The sequence below is a fragment of the Macrobrachium rosenbergii genome, chromosome 5 (genome assembly GCF_040412425.1).
Source record: "Macrobrachium rosenbergii isolate ZJJX-2024 chromosome 5, ASM4041242v1, whole genome shotgun sequence".
In the NCBI taxonomy this organism is placed as follows: Eukaryota; Metazoa; Arthropoda; class Malacostraca; order Decapoda; family Palaemonidae; genus Macrobrachium; species Macrobrachium rosenbergii.
Genome location: NC_089745.1, coordinates 36,930,490 through 36,947,171, shown reverse-complemented (window position 1 = coordinate 36,947,171; position 16,682 = coordinate 36,930,490). Strand labels below are relative to the sequence as shown.

Here is a 16,682-nt window from a genome sequence, read left to right as displayed (position 1 = left end):
CATGCGACGCCGTCGAGAAAGCCGGCCCAAACATGTTGCCCGACGCTGCAAGGATATTCTGCGAGTTCTCATGTGGGAATCAATTTCTCGGTCGAATGGCCGATGCTGTCGTCGCTTGGCCTATGGTTCCGTCTTTCCCGTGGTGGTACACGGGTTTCCTATTACTGAGAGAGAGAGAGAGAGAGAGAGAGAGAGAGAGAGAGAGAGAGAGAGAGAGAGAGAGAGAGAGAGTTTCGAAGGGTTCTAAGTTTTTCATTAAACACCTGAGAGAGAGAGAGAGAGAGAGAGAGAGAGAGGGTGACGGTGGGCAAGTAGCTGCTTCTACATGAAAATGAGAGATCAACAGTGAGAACGGTTGTAGGAAATTCCTTAGTAAATGTGTCTGTGTATGAAAAACACAGTGTGGGGCAAGAAGTTGTATCAATGAAGAGTACAGAGAGCAAGAAAGGGAAGGAGAGAGTGCAGGTTTTATATTGAACGAGAGAGAGAGAGAGAGAATAATGCCTTGCCTTACCACACTAAAAATCATCGCAGCGGCTGTGTACCTAGCACTTTACGTCAAGACCAGCAGTTCCCAAACTGGAATAGATGGCAGAATGCTCGCATGTGCATAGCAGGCTGCGATAGACTGGAAATGAATTGGAAGCAGAAGAAAAAATACTCTTAATATCTTTAGACTTCCTGCTTACTACTGGGACTGTTGAGGGCTATATTATTAAATAATAAATAGTAAACACTGAAGTGGTGTATACGAAATACCCGCAAGAAATTTAATTATGAACTCATCTCATGTTCTACGCTTAATGAAAATTCATAAGCAAATGAAGAGAAAAACAATTTTAAATCAGTTACAGAATATCTGAGATGTAAGACAACGTTAATCTGATCTACCAGCAACTAAATGATGCCACTTTATTCATCTGAATGAATTACTCCTTAATTTGCGTTAAAGCATCTATTCATCTTTGACACTTAAAAAAAAAAATCATTCCTTAGCTCAAGATGTGTTGCAGGGAATTTTTGTATTAAGAAAAACTGCCTTGAAATTCCCAGCAGTAAAATTTGCGCAGTAAATAAAATCTAAACCATCTTAAAGTAAAACCATAAATAATTAAACTCAATTTTCATGTAAAAGTCAGCGATAAAATTCAAGAGGTCATCTCAGCTAATCTTGGCAGGGAACACTAAGGAAAATAGGAAAAACTATACAGTCTCCGTGGAGACGAGAGATCTATTGCAGAAAGTGGTTCATTTTACATCTGACATTCAAGGAGAACTTTCGAAAACCTAAAATTCCTCCCTTCAAAATGCTTGACAACTCAAAAATGATCGGAGGAAGAATGAAAAGGAGAACGAAGAAATACTAGAAGCGATGGAATGGAATGGTTTTAATATAAAAAAATTACAGAGTGTAATGAAAATAGAATTGGACTATGAACTTGAAAAAGCCCTTAAATGCTAAATGTGGCAGTGGCTCTTGTCTCATTTTTCCCTGGAGCCATCCCCTCTAAGGGAAATCCATTCATTAATCTTAAAAAAGGGGCTAACTTTTTCTCGAATAGTGAAAAAACAATTGCTTAACCATGAATCATAAAGTTGGAGGATCCAGCGGGAAGATGCTCAAGTGACAAGAATCCACAATCTAAAAATAATCAATATGAGATGAGGAAACCTCACAGGTGTTGTAGATCGATAAGCAGGAGATGGCATGACGTCAGCCACCTATTGATAGCTACTTGCAAAATACCTGTGTCAGAGAGAGAGAGAGAGAGAGAGAGAGAGAGAGAGAGAGAGAGAGAGAGAGAGAGAGAGAGAGATTAACTAAAATTAAATCTTTTAAATTCTAAACATGAGCTCTCTCTCTCTCTCTCTCTCTCTCTCTCTCTCTCTCTCTCTCTCTCTCTCTATATATATATATATATATATATATATATATATATATATATATATATATATAATCAAAGCTACAAACGTCCTTTAATATCAATTCACTCTACCTCAGAAGTAATATATTTTCATATATGTTACCGAAGGGAATTTTTAGGTGATAATAAGTCCACCGTCCCGTGGGATCAGACCAGCGACGGACGGGGAATCAGGACTTTGAGTGACACACTAACCAGTCGGCCACAAGAGGTATAAATGAATACCATCTCCCATCAGCCCCCGTCGAACTCAGGTGTTTTGCGTTTGGAGACGATATCCACCACCTCAGCCATGTTGGCCGTGTAGTGCGTTTGTCGCACGTAGCCATAATATGACTATTTATCACATCACCGTGATTCATATACAATCAGAAAGCTACAAACGTCCTTTAATATCCAATTCACTCTACCTCAGAGTAATATATTTTCATATATGTTACCGAAGGGGAATTTTAGGTGATAATAAGTCCACCGTCCCGTGGGATCAACCAGCGACGGACGGGAATCAGGACTTGAGTGACACACTAACCAGTCGGCCACAAGAGGTATAAATGAATACCATCTCCCATCAGCCCACCCGTCGAACTCAGGTGTTTTGCGTTTGGAGACGATATCCACCCACCTCAGCCATGTTGGCCGTGTAGTGCGTTTGTCGCACGTAGCCATATTATGACTATTTATCACATCACCGTGATTCATATACAATCAAAAGCTACAAACGTCCTTTAATATCAATTCACTCTACCTCCGGAAGTAATATATTTTTTCATATATGTTACCGAAGGGAATTTTTAGTGTGTCACTGTAAGTCCTGATTCCCCGTCCGTCGCTGGTTCGATCCCACGACGGTGGACTTATTATCACCTAAAATTTCCTTCGGCAACATATATGAAAATATATTACTTCCGAGGCAGAGTGAATTGATAAAGACGTTTGTAGCTTTCTGATTGCATATGAATCACGGTGATGATAAATAGTCATAATATGGCTACGTGCGACAAACGCACTACACGGCCAACATGGCTGAGGTGGGTGGATATCGTCTCCAAAACGCAAACACCTGAGTTCGACGGGTGGGCTGATGGGAGATGGTATTCATTTATACCTCTTGTGGCCGACTGGTTAGTGTGTCACTGAAGTCTGATTCCCCGTCCGTCGCTGGTTCGATCCCACGGGACGGTGGACTTATTATCACCTAAAATTCCTCTCGGTAACATATATGAAAATATATTACTCTGAGGTAGAGTGAATTGGATATTAAAGGACGTTTGTAGCTTTCGATTGTATATGAATCACGGTGATGTGATAAATAGTCATAATATGGCTACGTGCGACAAACGCACTACACGGCCAACATGGCTGAGGTGGGTGGATATCGTCTCCAAACGCAAAACACCTGAGTTCGACGGGTGGGCTGATGGGGAGATGGTATTCATTTATACCTCTTTGTGGCCGACTGGTTAGTGTGTCACTCAGGGTCCTGATTCCCCGTCCGTCGCTGGTTCGATCCCACGGGACGGTGGACTTATTATCACTCTAAAATTTCTTCGGTAACATATATGAAAATATATTACTACTGGAGGTAGAGTGAATTGATATTAAAGGACGTTTGTAGCTTTGATTGTATATGAATCACGGTGATGTGATAAATAGTCATAATATGGCTACGTGCGACAAACGCACTACACGGCCAACATGGCTGAGGTGGGTGGATATCGTCTCCAAACGCAAAACACCTGAGTTCGACGGGTGGGCTGATGGGAGATGGTATTCATTTATACCTCTCTTGTGGCCGACTGGTTAGTGTGTCACTGTAAGTCCTGATTCCCCCGTCCGTCGCTGGTTCGATCCCACGGGACGGTGGACTTATTATCACCTAAAAATTCCCCTTCGGTAACATATATGAAAATATATTACTTCCGAGGTAGAGTGAATTGGATATTAAAGGACGTTTGTAGCTTTCTGATTGTATATGAATCACGGTGATGTGATAAATAGTCATAATATGGCTACGTGCGACAAACGCACTACACGGCCAACATGGCTGAGGTGGGTGGATATCGTCTCCAAACGCAAAACACCTGAGTTCGACGGGTGGGCTGATGGGAGATGGTATTCATTTATACCTCTCTTGTGGCCGACTGGTTAGTGTGTCACTGTAAGTCCTGATTCCCCCGTCCGTCGCTGGTTCGATCCCACGGGACGGTGGACTTATTATCACCTAAAAATTCCCCTTCGGTAACATATATGAAAATATATTACTTCCGAGGTAGAGTGAATTGGATATTAAAGGACGTTTGTAGCTTTCTGATTGTATATGAATCACGGTGATGTGATAAATAGTCATATATATATATATATATATATATATATATATATATATATATATATATATATATATAAACAAAACTATATGCCATTTCTGCTTAGAGGTGTGGCTTCAAAGGACGTTAACCCGACGGGTTGCCGCAATTATTTCGGGATGAGGTTGTGTTTTGAGCCCCAGTTACAACCTACTCCATTCAACTAATCACCGGGTACCTTATTCTCCCATCTCCCCTACCCGAGCCCCCACCCTCTGCTTGGCAAGAACTTGGTAATTATGATCACTGGTAGTGTGAGGCAAGACTGTAAATGTCAGCGGTCCAAGGTTGTCAAGAAATGGAAAGTCGGAATAATTAAAAGTGCCAAAAGAAAGTAGTTATCAACCACACCTGAACTAGAATATGCACATTATTCCCAAAATTTTAAAAACATTATCGAAATCAATCAAACGATTGAATCGTTATTACGATTTCAAATAGGCGTTTCCTTCACAAGATGAAAACCAGTGAAAAAATGAATATTCATACTCAATGCAAGGCTAGATCGATGGCAAAAATGCTGAACAAAATGAATGTCATTTTAAGGAACGAGAAATTACGACTGCAAAAACAGAGGTCCAAGATAGTTTGACTTATACTCAGAACTGTAGAGAGGTGAGTAGAGCGATGGAAAAAAACAACAGATATAGAGAAAGATAAAAAATACTTCTGTCTGTTAAACTATCAACACATTCGACTGCAGGCATTTCTAGCTTGACGTATATCTCGTATAAGATCTCTTCGTCTCATCTAGGCAAGGGGAAATGATATCTCTTTCCTGCCAGCTTGCTTTGGCAGTAACATAAGCCCTGGTCAAGCGAGAAGCAAGCCCCAAACTATGTCTCTTCTGAAATCAGGGATAAAGGGGAGAAGCAAGTATTGCAATACCGAGCTTGTGTGCATACGTACAAACGCAGTGGAAGTTGTTTATTAAGATGCGGGAGAAACACAATATGTATTTCATAAGTCAAAATCTAAATATGAAAAAAAGTATCCATGGAGATTTCTTTCAAAGAACCAGTCTGTACTAAGAGGTTTAAATATAGTACCTTTTCAGTACGGCTGCGTATCTATTTGTATCGTCTTAGGATCAAACTATCAAACATGGATATCCTGTAAATATTTTCATATGACGAATGATGAGTTTACAGGAATTAATAAAAAACACTTGCCTGAAGTTAAAAGTTAACCAAGGATACAGCGAGGAAGCCCAACAATTACCTAAAGGTTCCTGAACTTCTATTTGAAGCCGTCAGGTCTGGTCAAGTCGGTGTCTTCAAAACCTCCAGTGTCAGTCTTGCTAAATTATATCTGAAGCTATGTGAATTATTAATAGGTCAGTAACTCCAAGCAAAGTCCGAGTTAACCACAAAATCCCGAGCTTTTTTTTCCAGTGGTATCAAGTGCATGAGTTGATAATAGCACCATCGATCCCAAGCCTAATGTCATTTTCAAGCCCAGGCTCCAATACAACAAGAAAAGGGAACATAAGGAAGAAGGATAACGCTTAACCACAAAGAAAGAGATGGCTATTCCTGCCATTTATAGGAAAAAAAGATCATCAATCGAGTCGGAAAAAGTATAATCACGCGCAGAATCCCAAAGCTTCACAGCAAATGGGTAGAGAAGCAGTTACTGACCCGTGAATGCCTAAGAGCAGTACCGATTTCCTGAGAGTAAATGTAAGGAGGGGTATTCTCCTGAGTGCTACAAGAACAAGAGGAATTGTCCCCTCAGCTCAGCAGAACAGTGATCGAAATAGCACTTGCAAGAGAGAGAGAGAGAGAGAGAGAGAGAGAGAGAGAGAGAGAGAGAGAGAGAGAGAGAGAGAAGCACCACAAACAAAAGTATCATACAGGAACAAAGAAGTCCATCATAAACTTTCAATGACTGATTTCAAGGGAAAAATCTACGTATCTGTCTGACAGCTATAAACTACATGTTAACAATTAACAGTGACTCTTTATAAATCGTGTGTACATACGTAACTTGTGAATAAACAAGAAATATGCGAGATGCGTATGAATTTATGTAAGTATTCACCCTCAAATTTGTTATACCCGCCGAAAAATCTAGTCCTAAGTTGTCTTCACCGCAATGAAATCTTGCATTCTAGAAATCTTTGGCATTAAGTGGTTAAGAAATTAGTCAGTTATTCCCCTCGCCCCCCTGTCTCTCTCTCTCTCTCTCTCTCTCTCTCTCTCTCTCTCTCTCTCTCTCTCTCTCTCTCTCTCTCTCTCTCTCTCTCTCTCTCTCTCTCTCGCTAAGTACTTTAATTAATCACGGATATGAACTACCAGATAACGCTCTTGATAATTTCAAGACAACTTAATTCTGGATAAATTCAAATATAAAACATACTGAACAATGATTTCTGCCAGCACGTTGTTTCTGAAGCAATAGAAAAAAACATTTCTAAGCCACAGCGGAATCCACAGGTGACCTATATTTCAGGCACCGCAAGCTAATATATTGGACGTCCACATGGGCAGTCAGGCAGTCACATACTCTCGCAACAAGACATAACACTAGACCTTTCACGTTACGACACAGAGTCCCTTTAATATAGACCACCTTGTTTTGAAAAAAAGAAAAAATGAGAGAGAGAGAGAGAGAGAGAGAGAGAGAGAGAGAGAGAGAGAGAGAGAGAGAGAGAGAGAGAGAGAGAGGGGGGGGACTTTAGGACTTTTCAAGACTATCTCCTTTTATATTATAGAGACAGGTATGAATCTACATGATTTTCTTTTGTTTAATTGAAAGTCGCATCTTGGAAATTGAAGTTTTTATTACAATCAAGACATGTTCCATGAATGTCATGAGTGTCAAATAATTAAAGTAATGCTGATTTCAAAACAGGCATAGCCTAATTAGTAAATCATACTATTAGTCACTGAGGAATGTACAAAGGAGGTTTTTACCCAAGATATACAGTATATGTTGCTTTGTCAGCATTTGTAAAAAGCATTTTAGAAATGTGGAATAGGACAAAATCGTTAACCTTGAAAGTATGATGCTAGACGTTTTGAAATCCCTCTTCCCTCCCACCCCTTTCTGGTGCTTTTTATTTTCATTACTTGGTAAATTTTATTTCTTTGTGGGAACTCGAGAATTTAGCATTATTCTTCTTCTTCTCTTGTTTCCCAGGCGTGGATAAAAAGGGAGGGTTGGAGTCAGAAAGGGCATCCGTCAGTAAGACATCTCCCAGAACGAATTATGAAATAAGCCGTTGAGAAAGGCAAAAGAATAATGCTAAATTTCTCGAGTGTTCTGTAGGGGAAAAATAAATTTCATCAGATTAATAGGTAAAAACACATATGGTAATATATGCGTGTGCTCGCAAGTGTGTGTGTGTGTGTGAGAGAGAGAGAGAGAGAGAGAGAGAGAGAGAGAGAGAGAGAGAGAGAGAGAGAGAGAGAGAGAGAATTCAAAAGGTATATCACCATACTTTTAAAGTTAGGAATTTTACCGTGTTCCACAAGTCTAAAACAGATCCATTTTACCAAGATCGACCAAGCAGCATTATAAATCTTGGGTACAAACCAAATGTTATACCCCCCTCGTACATGCCTCGTTGACTTATACTATGGTTTATAAATCATATCTGTTTTGCAAGCAGTGAAGGCATTTCAACTCTCATGTTTAAGATTAAGACAAGGATCGCACTGATGAGGTCATATTGTATATTCCATCAACGTCTCAATGACAAGATTTAATCGGTTACCTAAACCCATAATGAGCGGCTATAAAGCATTTTATTTTATTCAAATGAGAGATCCGTTCCACCACACGAAATTCTGTTCCACTGATTCGCACAGATATCCTGTGACTGGCATCTTATGACATACCTTGATATCAAACGAACAGTTTATCTTCCATGCTAATTTTTGTATGGTTATGTCCGCCAGATACAGGGAGTCATTGCATCTATCAAGAGTCCCACTAACGCAGAAGAGATATCGCTTAATACATCACAAAATTCCAAATATACTATTTTCCTGTAATTTTCCTCTTTTAATTTTATATTCAAAAGGGAGAGTGAAAAAAGGATAAAAAAAAACACTGCAACAGAAAACGTAAAAAAAATCTTTATATAGACCTCACGTGTCAATCTGAAAGCATGGAACAGCCAATTACCAGAACACCACCTGAGCATTAGCGTGAAATTGCTGAATTTCAGGAAATGAACTTGCAAACTACTTAGCCATTAAATGCCACCATTTCATAAATCCTGAGCAAATTTATTGGACAGAAGAGGAAAACTGGATAACCATGTAAGCATCTGACGAGTAAAGCGATTCCTAAAAGCGATTAACTAGAACGACCGCAGTAGAGACTAGAAGAATCCAACAGCAATGTTCTTTCTACGGAAACTGTAATGCAATGATAGCAATTTTCATCAACTGGCCATGTCGCCATAATGCCCAGTAATGACTTCATCCGCTGTAATGTTCTCCGAAGCCGAGAGCTGCTTCGTGATTCCATGATTCCATAGAGAGAGAGAGAGAGAGAGAGAGAGAGAGAGAGAGAGAGAGAGAGAGAGAGAGAGAGAGAGAGAGAGAGAGAGAGACTCCGGTTTAATCTCGTTCTAATTTCCTGTTTTTCTCGTATCCTTTTATGCCAGTGGTTGTCGTGTTTAAAGTTCCGTAACTGTATCATCTTACATCAGCAACGCCTTTCCGACGTATAATATTTATACTTCTCACCCCTTAAGCTTCAGATTTACTGAGAGAGGTTACTTATAACCACAGCTTTGGCCAGGTTGACTCCATATAACATGTTTTGTAGTAATCTGTATACTCTTATGCAATGTAATTAAGTGGCGTAATAAATGACGAATTTTTTGTAATTTTGCAAAACTTCAACTCTTTTTAAGGTTGCAGGTTTATCTTTGTCACCAGCATTAAATCCTTCAGAAGGTATGGGAGGCTAACACAATCAATATCAATTTAAATTAGACGTCTATTAAATTTCCTACATATTACTTTCGCAAGAAAAACAAAGAAAATGCTAAAGTTCCTTCCGGCTCATTCATTCATTATTGCAGTAGTTCACAAATAGAAATCAAATGCAAATAACTGAAAAAGGGATATAGCAGTAGCTCAAACACCAAATATACCTTATTAAAACTGCGCTCAATTAACAAAAAGCAAGTCAAAATAACTACTCAAACACTAGATATAACTTATTAAAACTCCGCTCAATTAACAGAAAGCAAGTGAAAATGACTGAATAGGGAAACTAACACTCACTCAAGTACTACAGACATCGTAATTAAAAAAAAAAAAAAAAAAAAAAAAAGTGGTCGTTCTAACACTAGAAATATATATTATCAAACCGTCAACCATGCAGGCACGCCACCTTAATCCAAAGAGCAATTGAGCCTTTGCGATATTACCCTCCCAGTTACGTGCGTGGCAATAATCTTCTGTCCCAGCACTTCAGAATGCTGACGGGGCATCCTAATGATGCCATAATCCTTTATGTCCAGGGTCCTAACATCGAGTATACGTTGCTGTTACTGCACGGTGGAAGACTATATTTTACTCACTGTCTTTTCATAATTTCCACGGACGGCGAATTTCATTTACTCCACTCTGATGTATCACCAACAACAGCACTTTTTGGAATTCTATCACTGAATCTCCACGCAGATTGCCTTAATGTTCCAAGTTATAATTGCAACCCTTTGGTGTCTTGTAAAAAGTTTATTGTTATCCCTGTCATCTCACCTGTAATATGGTATGTGAGTGTCCACATTCTGTAGTATGTCCAAGTGCTTATTACCAAAATAACTGCCACTCTAGTACCTACTTGTTCATAAAATGTCACCTGAAATCATTTAATTTCTTAAGGGCTCATGCAACAATTTAATTTTCCCTAAATACTTCACTACTTTTCCTCCTTTCACTACATCTTGAGATGACCTAGCACTGCTATGAAAGGTAAAGAAATACAAAATGACAATCCCACATATTCTGTGTGGATATCTCCGCACCGCGTACAATTACCTTACGATTAATGTATTAATAACTCACTCTCCTTCCTCTCCCTTTCTTCTTTCCTGTGTAATAAAGGCAAAATTGGACCCCAACAAAAAACGAGAATAAGAAAAGCAGACTAAATCCCGGGCAGCAAGAGGAGACGGTGATTTGTTGACCTAGTATCGTCATATCCAAAGGCGCGATGAAGTGTTTGTATAAGCCAGGATCATCGGCAAATAGTGCCCTTTCCCCAACACTTTCCCCTCTACTTTTATTTTTAATTGTTTGACCTACGTAATCAGATCAGATTTCTTATTACAGAATGGGTTTTCAGCAGCCTTTTGTCAGGGTAAACAGGAAGTCGATTTGTCTAGCTGTCAATCTCACAAAGAGGAAAATTAGTGGATAATGATGTTCAAATAAATACCCGCTTGCTCATAGTTCTTTGGATATGTTTTGCCCTGAAAATTTATATCCAGTAGGTTACCAGACATAACTGCTAAAGATTACACTTTAGTTACAAAATTTATTAACAGCCTAGTAAGACGGAACTGTAAAAAAAAAAAAAAAAACACACTTTAGCGCCAACCTCCAGTCCCAGTACAGGACATCTAATAAAGAATATTATAACACACACACACAATAAATATATATATATATATATATATATATATATATATATATATATATATATATATATATATATATATATATATATATATATATATATATAATATATAAATTTTTGAAACAAAAATTATGCAGTTCGGTAGAGCTTTTTGAATGGCATACACAAAGGCAAAAATACAAACAAAATGGAATTTGAATAATAATACCTCCTTATCGGATGATCAATCAAAAATTTATTTTCAGCTGTCAGTTCTAATAGAGATAACCTGAAACACTGACAAATCATTTCTGGGTCATATTAAGAACAAACTTCCTTATCATTGCAGCCGTTGTATATCCAAAAAGACCTAATTTCACTATTGCATCGTTCTTCAAATTTCAAAATACGTTGCTGAATCCATAGTTAAGTTTCAAATTATATAATTAAATTTCTAACTCGACAAACAAAATATAATTTTACGCCATCTTCACCTAAAAGCCTAGAGCCTAGTAACTCAACTATGAATACGCCTCTGAAAGTTTTTTATTATTATTATATTTTAAAAGCATTGATTTCTATACTGGATGAACTAGAAAAAAGTAAATTAATTCCCATCTACAAAATGTCACAAATTAGACAAATTAAACCATGAAAAGGGGGAAGTAATCTTGAAACTTTTTCAAACCCAAGGCTCATGACCTCCGGAGACCACATGCAAGAGCCCCCAATCCCCATAAATTAGAGTCTGATGTTTGATCAGGTCTTGGACCTCACCAATCGTGGGGGAATGGCCGTAGTAATTCACGGTAATTTAGTGAGGCCTGGCATCTACCGGGAATTCCAAGCCATTGGAACGATCACAGGAGTCGATCATCTTAGTTGGCATTCTGCTAATTCTCCTTCACTGACAGTAATTAGAAAATGTTGGAGCATAAGTGAATCCGTGACTACATAAATTCCGGAGACGTTGCAGGAAGGGAGACGGGTATCTTACTCCAGTTACCGTCGAGCTGACGAGATGAAATCCCTTCTAATTACTCTATTGGCTGCTCAAGCGCAAAGTTGGACCTGATTGGTCACACGGGGCCTTGTGTCCCGACCAACACCAAACAATGGTGATCTCGCGTGGCGTTTTTCCTAGGCACTACAGCGATTCCCTAAAGACTGAAGAGGTAGGTGATTAATTATTAACTAGATTAAATTATTACCTAATTCAGTAACATACTCCAATTTTAATGAGCTAAACATCGCTATTTTATCCTCTTGTAAGAAACAGTTATTACGTCACTGAAGATTTCGAGCACTGTTCCGTATAAATCACTTGATACATCAATGAAGATTCTTCATGGAAAAGACGTTTCTTCCATTTCCGCATATGTTTCCTAAAACAATATTAAACAATGCAACTTTGAATGTTCACATATGATATATTAAAGACTCAGTGAGTACTCTAGTTTTATAATTAATATCTTATGACTCACATTACACCTTTTGGAACTTTAAGCTTCATTGGATTTCACTAGGCGCAAATATCGAAACCCTTACACTCATGTCTTATCAACAATACAACCATTAGCATATACGAACTCGAACAAATACATAACTGCAGTGAAATATGGGGGAAAGTCCATCATTTATTGAAGGGGAAAGTCCATCATTTATTGAAGAGACTCACACATTATTTCTTAATGAATTTACTCTAAAGGAATATGTCGTGGAAAGAAAAAGGATATAAGGGGTAATGTGGGCATTTGTTCAAGAACATAACTGGCAATGCATGATTAATCATTAAAAAATCAATATTACAGGCGTTGTTACTTTTAATAGGAGATATAAGTACACAAGAGTAGTCACGGAAATACCAATACATCAACATGCACGCATGCAAGCACTAACAAATTACAAAGAGTTAATGCCGTCTGCTACGAAACAATGGTTAACAAAAACTCGTAAGCCTTCACGGCCAACTGATAAAAAAGAAGTTTCAGAGTTATTTCTAGTTATGAGGTTTTTATAATTATATACTATTTCCTTAGCGACAAAGTTGGACACTTCGTCTGGAAGCGAGAAAGGCCTTTTAATTTTCGGTAATAGACAATCAGCCTCATTTACAACTTTTGCTGAGGATGCATGCAGCTTGTTCATATTTTTATCTCCTCTAATTAACTTCACTGTATTCTAATTGTGCCATTTTGTGTCACAATGGCACGATTTACAACACGAACTTTTATGCAAACACATTAAGAATCAAAACCTTCATTCGTTTTACTCTTTTTTTGATTTTCATTCTCTCTTGCTTTCAGAAAAGTACAAATACAACCAAGCATACACAAACACGCACGAACATATACACTTATGTATGTATGTATGTATGTATGTATGTATGTATGTATGTATGTATGTATGTATGTATGTCATTATGAATGTATATATACATATTTATATATATATATATATATATATATATATATATATATATATATATATATATATATATATATATATATATATATATATTTCAATAGTAATCTTATTAAACGCTCCAAGAAGAGGTCTATTGTCGGACGAAACTGTTGGGCATTTTTCAAAAATTTATGTATTTCATTTTCTTTGTATGGAATACATACATACATACATACATATATATATATATATATATATATATATATATATATATATATATATATATATATATATAATTATGTATATACATACTCTTATATACATATATATATATATATATATACATATATATATACATAAATTGGGATTAATTGGTTAGCCTTATATCCATGTGTCATATCTGAAGACATCCAGTGTCTAAAGGGCACAGCCCTCCATTTTCTCAGCAAGTCTCTAGAAATGAGCTTAGCAAATCCACGCTCTCTTTCTTGACCACAGCTGACGCTGGTACCCTTTTATATCTGGGTGAACTGGTGACATGGAACTAGCAAACAGAATCTTTTGCACACTCAGTAAAGGCGCTTTATTTGGCATATTGAACCTTCAAAGACGTGTGCTGGGGTCAGCAGAGTGCTAGCTGAGAACGGAACCCACTCTCCCAACGAGGAACTTCCTCAGCTCTAAACCTTAGTACCTCAGTCACCGACAGAAATCGACAGGATTAAACCCAACCAACAGTTATTGCACAAAGCACTTCAGTGCCATCATTCATACATACAGCAGTTTTTCAGCCTCATCAAAAGTTGAGCTTAGATATATATCTTATTATTTATGACACCTCTGAATAAATAACCAGTCCTGGTTAACTGAAGTGGGCCTTACATGAATATACGAGAAAATTTTGTATAGTGTGCTGTAAGATATTATGTAAACAAAACTATGTCCGACAGAATACGCCTAATTCGCTCACTTGAATTTCATGTAAATTCAAAGAACAGATAAAACCTTTGAGAGGTATAGGAAGAGTTTCCTTTTACCACCTACCTGTGCACACATATTTACTTTGTTATCTTAATCAATTACGTGAAAATGTAAACAACTTATAGGAACCATATTAATCCCTTTACTTCTCGCTATAGCATTGGTTATCCCTATAAAACAGAAATTCCTACACAATTATAATATATAAGATACCGATAACTTTGGCTAAATTGAGCTTTTTCAAAGTGCCATTTTAATGGCAAAAGACACGATAAAGTTTTCTCAGTTTTGCTCCTTTTTAAAGTCGACATTCGCAGACCAGTAATTTATTACAACTTGAAAGAGAGAAGAAATTAATTCTAAAATCAGGGTTTACTGGACCGTCTCCAAAAGCATTTTTTCCCATAATCTTATTACTTATTTATCATAATAACAAAAAGCAAACAAGAACGCCCATAAGTAAGATGAGAATTTTTTCTAAAAATAAAAATAAAAAAACTAATGAATGCAGCATCGCTAATTCATCCATAAAAGGTTTATAAAACCACGAATGAGGAAATATCTTCCATGCATAAAGAAACAAAAATAAACATGTAAACAAAACGAAGTAATCAGGTTTCCATCACTGAAAACAGGCAGAATGAGAACGGGGCAAATGCTTAGCTAAAAGGAATTCCAGTATCAATCACAACTCGTACCAGAAATAAAGCAAAAGGTCTTTCTTACATCCAGGCGACTCACTATTCTTGCCAGCTCCTTTTGCAGGATGCATTGCAAAAAGATGTAAAAGGGGATAATAAGAGAAAAATTACATAAAACAAGAACACAAATTAGACAAAGGGGACAAAAAAAGTTCTCAATTTTCTTAATATAAACGTTATCACAGAGAATACGTTAGATGTTCATGGTATATACCATGTATATACCATAACCTCATAAAGAAGAAAAAACTTTAAATCACTTTATCAACAGTTAAAGTTATTGGTTTTAGCCCTCCCACAGGCTGTTGCCTCTCGGGCGAAGTCAGCTGGGTAACACCCCCAGCCCCCAAAATCCTGGGCGTCACTCATGGCAGTAACCATCTAGTTGGCATTCTCACTATCCGCTCCTTGACGGGAGTGAACTCTGGTCCCCGAGAATACGAGGTCAACACGATACCTACTGTACTAGCCAGACGGCTTGAATAATACAAAAGAATACTATTTTCTTGCTTTCCAACTGGAAAATTGAAATATTCTGGATGATTATTTTCCGATAAAAACTGTTTTCAGAAAGAGTAGTAACAACTATTTTCTAACCTGAGAAAGAAAAGCTGGCAGCCAGGAGGGAAAGAAGAGATAATGAAGTAAGGAAAAAAGATTCGTTAAGGGGTACTTGCTCATTTGTTGGCATATCGAGCTTTCTTTTGGTAGCTTCTAAAATAAAAATAATTATCACTATTCCGGCAAAATAGCATATCAGTAATTAAAACAAGGCGGTAAACTGAAAAAAATCATATCTTACCTTATCACGAATCTCAAGAAAACCGAAGGCTCCAAAAAGCAGCTATAAAAAGTCAAACAAACCTGAAAAGAGGAAAAATCTGAAATTAGGCTTCATTATCTTTTTACAGTTTTCATTCATGTCTTGAAATATCAATTAATTGTAATCAAATCATATATACATGTATATATATATACAATATATATATATACATATGTATGGATATATATATATATATATATACACATATATATACATACATACTGTATGCAATTCCTTAATGGAATAGTGGGAATTCGAACAATAAAAAAAATCTGTTTGGCATAATATTCCCCGTGAAAGTTCTTCATCCTGTTATATCCCTGATATAAAAAAAAAAAAAAACCCTGATATGAAAAAGCCTGAAAACAGACATCAACTTGAAATGAAAACAATAATGGGTACGCAGACAAGTGAAAGAATAATAATGGTATGCAATTTCACACACCTCTGTCAATAAGTTGGTGTTCTTCCTTCGTCTAATTGCTCCACAGTTTTCCAAAGAATATGCCTATCATTCAACACCATTCATATCTATGATATTAAATGGTCTGAAATACCTTAAACTAATATCGCAGACACTGACCGATACTTATATGTGTTCTTACATGTCTCTTTCATACTGACATTTTGTTTCCAGTTATTGGAATTTTTGTAAATTTTATGGAAGTTAGCGGCAAAATGGGCAAAAATAGCCTCTGTGCTAATATTATTTGTTGATAATTATGGTTGCTTTTAGAGTACAAAGAGTACTAGATTCTGTTAAGATCATTAAATAAAACTTTCTCATCGATGTTTTTATACTAGAACTTATTTTCAATAATTTTTTCTAAGTCCCATCCATTTTCTAGGCCTGTGACATATTTGCACCGCCGAATTTAATCTTAGCTACGCACAT

At 37.1% G+C, this 16,682-nt stretch overlaps 1 protein-coding gene across 1 annotated transcript in view; it reads right to left on the bottom strand.

Annotated features, from left to right (window-relative positions):
• Positions 1–16,682, bottom strand: part of LOC136838665 (glycine receptor subunit alpha-4-like) — an 825,852-nt gene that overhangs the window by 606,319 nt on the left and 202,851 nt on the right. Inside the window, exon 7 of the mRNA XM_067104011.1 lies at positions 15,767–15,828. The gene's annotated coding sequence lies outside the window, so the exon portion shown is untranslated. The remainder of the gene's footprint in view (positions 1–15,766; positions 15,829–16,682) is intronic.